The sequence below is a fragment of the Pinus tabuliformis genome, chromosome Q (assembly GCF_031772625.1).
Source record: "Pinus tabuliformis cultivar Carrire ecotype Pingquan chromosome Q, CPIR1, whole genome shotgun sequence".
Lineage (NCBI taxonomy): Eukaryota > Viridiplantae > Streptophyta > Pinopsida > Pinales > Pinaceae > Pinus > Pinus tabuliformis.
In genome coordinates, this window is record NC_142296.1 from 1237468232 (window position 1) to 1237474231 (window position 6000).

Genomic DNA, 6000 nt, shown 5'->3' on the forward strand with positions numbered 1-6000 from the left:
TGACATAGAAGGTATGGCCATATCCATTACAAAATATTGCCATCCTTGAGTCAAATGGTCCCCCTTAAAGTGAGTTATGTCCCCCTTCCCTCACTTTTTTATTTATTAATAATTATAGAAGGTAAAATTGAGCAAAATAGAATATTCCAATTAGCCATGGCTAATTAGGAATATTACAATCTCCCCCGGCAAAATGTTGCTTGTCCTCAAGAAACTGAAGTGATGGATGTTGCAAAATTTTCTCACTCTCCCAAGTGGCATCCTCATCCGGTAAATTCTTCCACCTCACCAAGAATTCCCAGACCGTCTTGCTCCATAGCTGCCTCTCCCGGGTGTCAATAATAGCCTCTAGCTACAACACCAAATGCCCCTCATCATTCGTGAGTGGTAGCTCATTTTTCATTGTCACCTGCTGCCCCAATGCCTTCTTCAGGCATGATACATGAAAAAAGTTATGAATCTTGCTGCCTTGGGGCAGCTCCAATTCATACGCAACCTGTCCAATCCTATGTATCACCCTGTATGGCCCATAAAAGCGGGGCTTGAGCTTATCAGCTACCTTCTGCTTCAGTGACAACTGTCGATATGGCTGTAATCATAGGTAGACCAAGTCCCCTACCTCAAACTGTCTCTCCACCCAACCCCTGTCAGCATACAACTTCTATTGGTTCTACACTGCAGCCATATTATCCTTGAGAGCTCAGAGGATATCCTGACTCTCTTGAATCCAAATCTTGGCTCTCGGAGCCTTGCTAGCACCAAACATCACGTCAAGCAAAAGATAAAGGATGATATCCATACAAAGCATAGAATGGTGACATACCAATGGACATGTGATATGTAGTGTTGTAGCAGTACTCCCCCAGATGCAACCACTTCAGCCATGTTCGCTGCTGCCCACTGACATAGTTACGCAAGTAGCCCTCCAACCACTTGTTAACTATCTCCGTCTGCCCGTCCGTCTGTGGGTGATAAATGGTACTCGGTGTCAACTTCATCCCCACCAACAGGAAAATATCCTGCCAAAACCCGCCCATGAAACGGCTATCCTTGTCACTGATGATGGTCTTAGGAAGACCATGTAGCCTGAAGACCTTTCTGAAGAATAGCTCGGCCACCTATGCTGCTGTGTAGTGTGTGGATATGGCGAAAAAACGTGCGTACTTTGTCAGTCGATCAACGACGACAAAGATACAATACTTGCCTTGTACCATGGGCAACCGTGTGATGAAGTCCGTCGAAATACTCTCCCATTTCCCCTCCGGAATGGGAAGAGGCTACAATAATCCTGTGGGATGGCTCATCTCCCCCTTGTTCCTCTGGCAAAAATCGCACTCCTGGATATGCTGGAGTACGTCCTCCTTAAGGCCCTTCCATGAGAACCTCTCTCTAATGGCCCCGTAGGTTTTGGTAAACCCCTGATGGCCTACCAATGGTGAATCATGTGATGCCCGAAGTATCTTCTTCTTGAGCTGAGATCCCTCAGTCAAGAAGATCTGGTCCCTATAGTAGATGATCTCATCGATCACCCTGTACTTGTCATCTGCCACCTGCCCATCTAGAATCTCACGTGCAAATCTGTCCTTGGAGTACTCTACTAAGAGTCGAGCCCTCCAGTCTGTGTCCAAGCTCATAAGAGACAATGTGGTTGGTCTACGTGAAAGGGCATCTGCTACCACATTGTTCTTACCCTTGACATACTCAATGTCAAAGTCATACGCTTAGATCTTACTGATCCACTTCTGCTACCTCTCGTGTAGTTGTTTATGCTCCAAAATAACCTGAGGCTGTTGTGATCAATCCTCACCCTGAACCTGTTACCCACTAAATACTGCCGGAATTTGGCCAATGCATTCATAATGGCCAACATCTCCTTGTCGTATATATAATACAACCTCTCATGCGGAAGGAGCTTCTGGCTCTCAAAGGCTATAGGGTGACCTCCCTGCATCAACACTGCGTCGATCCCCTCTCCCGATGCATCACACTCCAAAACAAATGGCTGCGAAAAATCTGGCAATACAAGCACTGGGCAGCTGCTCATAACCTCCTTGAGCTTGTCAAAGGCTCGCTGCGCTGTATCCGACCAACTGAATGCCCCCTTCCTCGTCAAATCTGTCAGAGGTGCAGCAAGCTGTGAGAAACTCTTGATGAACTTCCTATAGTAAGTACAAATACCAATGAATCCTCGGAGTTCTGTCATGTTCCTCGGCTCTGCCCAATCTCTGATGGCCCTGATCTTCTCCTCGTGGACTCTCACTCCATCCACCCCTATGATGTGTCCCAAGTACAACATCTCCATCAACCCAAACTCACACTTGGAGAGCTTGGCATAGAACTGCTGCTCCTCCAAGATGCGCAACACTGTCTCAATGTGCTGGAGATGCTCCTCCCAAGTCTTGTTGTAAATGAGAATGCCATCAAAGAACACCAACACAAACTTCCTTAAGTGACTGCAGAAGATGTGATTCATGCAGGACTGGAATGTCGCTGGGGCATTGGTTAGCCCGAAGGGCATCACCAAAAACTCAAAGTGCCCATAGTGACACCTGAAGGCGGTCTTGGGAATGTCTTGCTCCCTCACGCGAATCTGATGGTACCCAGATCTCAAATCAATCTTTGAGAAGAACCGTGCTCCTCTCAACTCATCCATCAACTCATCGATCCTAGGTATGGGGTACCTGTTCTTCAGGGTCTTCTTGTTCAGGGCCCTGTAGTCAATGCACATCCTCAATGTGCCGTCCTTATTCTTCACCAACACCACAGAAGAAGCAAAAGGATTCGTGCTCGGCCGAATGTGCCCAAGAGCCAGCAACTCCTGAATGTCCCACTCAGTCTCATCCCGATAGGCCTTGGGATGCCTATAGGGGGTAGTAATCACTTCCTGTATGCCCTGCTCAAGCTCAATGGTGTGCTCAAACCCCCGGTCCGGTGGCTGTCCCGGCGGAATCTCCCCAAACACTGTGGCATACTGGTCAAGGATGGACTGTATCTCTAGGTGCACCATCTACCCTGTAGTCCCTACCTCTGATGCACGCAGCTCCACTGCCCACTCTACGTCTCCCTTCTGGAAGACTGCCTCCATCCGATGAGCCGAAACAGTCTGAGGCAGATATGTGTGTTGTCCCCGTATCTTCTCATGCCTCCCTGTCTTCTTGTCATCCCACTCCATATCTAGGGCCTTCCAATCTGTCGTGACCTTCCTTAGAGTGATAAGCCACTGAACACCCCGTATCATGTTGGTGTCCGGAATATCGACCATGAAAAAGTGGTCAGTCAGTGTGTAGGTGCCCATCGTCACTGATAACTCTAGAACATAATGAGAACACACCATGGTCTGATTTCTTGGGACCAAAAATGAAAAGCCATCGAATCTCTCTATCTGTATACCTCTCCGCTCAACCATCTGCGCATCGATGAAGTTGTGTGTTGCCCCACTGTCAACCAAAACTCGCTGGCCACATACTATCCCCCATACGCGTAGCGTCAGATACTTGGGAACTCCTCGCAATGTTGCAAGGGCCCCTCTGGTAGGTGCAAAGGCTGCACCACCTGCTACTGGTGGTGGAGGTGGTGAAAGGATCCTACGCGGCATGACTATCTCCTACCTCCACATCATCCTCCTCATCCTCTTCCTTGCTGCTCTTGGGGAAGACCTCAATAAAATGTGCTTTGCCAGCAACACATCTATGTCCCGGTGCCCACGGCTCCTGACAGGTGAAGCATAACCGCTTCTTCTTCAACTCCCTCCTAGCATCATCATCAATCTGTGCTCGTCCTGGATTCCCCTTTGGAGGCGGAATCCTCACATCCTTCCCCTTAGGTTGGAAAGCCTGTCTCTGGGGGTAAGGTGTCCGGGTCCCGAGTAAGGCATCCTGTAAGTCCCACGTCCTGCTAATAGCATCCTGGAGTGTGGCTGGTCTAGTGGACCTGACTAGACCTCGAAGTGGCTCTGCTAACCCCTCAACATACATGTAGATCCTCCGTGCCATGGATAGATCTGGCACCATCACTGAAATCCTCAAGAAGTCTGCAATGTAGGTCTCTGGGCTCCCTGTCTGCTTGAGCCTTGTCAGCTCAACGAAGTGTTGTTCTGGATCCCTTTGGTCAAACCTCTCCATCAATCTCCTAGTAAACTCAACATATGTCATCACTGTGGAATGTCTGAGCATAACCATCCCATGGAACCACCAATCTTGGGCCTCACCATCCAAATGTAATGTCGCCACCTTGATGGCCTCAGCCTCCAACATCTGGTTAAGCTGGAAATAGATGTCCAGCTTCTCCACCCAAGACTTTGTCGAACTGTTTGATGAGCCATCAAACGTAGGCAAGTGAAATCTATTAGATGTGTGGTGGGTGTCTCCATCATGATAATGCTGGTATCCTCTGGAGCTGAACAAAGTCTCTGAATGAGAGAGCATCCCTGAACTCCTGCCCATAGGCCTAGTACTTTGCAAAATAATCACCCATATGACCGGGCTCTGCCTCCTGCTATGCTCCGACCCCCGTGTCTGCTCCTAGGAAAGTGGGCATGGTAGAGTGTATAGGGGCATGTGAGGCCACCTGCTGAGTAGTATCACGCTGAGTGGCACCCTGCTCTAGAAAATGGTGAGATGCACCCGATCCCTCTCCAACCTGGAAAACTCATGGGCTCTCACGCTGTCTAGCCTCCACCGCCATGAATCTCTGCCCCATCACCTCGATCTGCCTCGACAGATCCTGCACTGATTTGAGGAGCATGTCCGCAAATTTCTTCCTGTCATCATATACCATTGGTTCCTCCTGCTCTGCATCCACCACAGGCTCCTCCTATTCTATGTTCACCACAAGCTCCTCCTGTTTTGTGTCCACCACCCGAACACAGTCTCCCTCTCTGTAGGTGTTCTCCAACCTACGCCCAATGTCTCTGTATCTCCTACCTCTGTAACAGATGTAGGGCTTTTCCCTCGGTGTCATAGATTGCTAGCTCCACATGCTGAGCTAGATCTATGCTCTGATACCACTATAATATCCCTTACCAGAGATATCCCTCAAATACAAGCAAACTCCAACTAGAGAAATAACAATAGTGCAACATACAATAATGTATACATAGAAAATAAGCAGATACTCGAGAAATGCAGAGAGAAATACTAAGCCATTTTATTATACTGAGTAATAGAAAGAGTACAAGAGGTGATCAGAAGGATAGCACCTCGACTTGCACAAGGCAAGTGAAGAAATACACTCAGAATGGTAAGGAAATGGCCTTCCTCTGAACTGTGTCCAAATTGTCGGAGAACTACTGTGCTGCTGCTACTGCTGGAATCAAATGAATATTTGGGGTTGTTCCCCTCCTCGGGAAATGCTAGAACTCTAGAATCAACCTCTGCTCAATAAACCCAGAAAAGCCCAGAAAGTTTTTCTAAAATTGCTGACCCCCGAAAATCACCCTCTTGGGGATCTACGCAATCCCTCAAGGCTCTACGCTGCTCCTGAAGAGAAACCTCCAAAACTTTGCCCGAAACTCTACCAAAATCCTCCAATATGTAAGGGTCGATCCCTTGCTCAATCTCCCAGCTCAAATCCTCCACAAAACCCAATCCGGAGCTCCTACCCAAAATAATTGCGTCCTCCCCTCTCAAGACTGTGAAATCATAAAAAATACTCAACTCCTCCTCAACTACAGAAATCGCTCCTCCTGCAAAATATTGATGGAACTACCTTGCCCGAGCAGGCACTCGAAGTCCCCCGGCGCTAAGGGTGAGATCTCTGAACGGAGACACTCGATGCACTAATCAGTGCTGCAGACAGGCTAAACGGCCAGCGTGCTCTAAGTCGAAGTGACTAGCTCAAATGCAACATAATCGAATGATCAAAATGAGGAGGCTCCTCTCTCCTTTATAGCATTGGCCTCTCTCAAAACCCTAAGGCCACCTCCTCCAACGTAGCCTCTCTCTTGCCACGTGTTCCTTCTCATCTGCGCAGTCCCTCCAAGTGTCTACGTGGGCCCCTCCT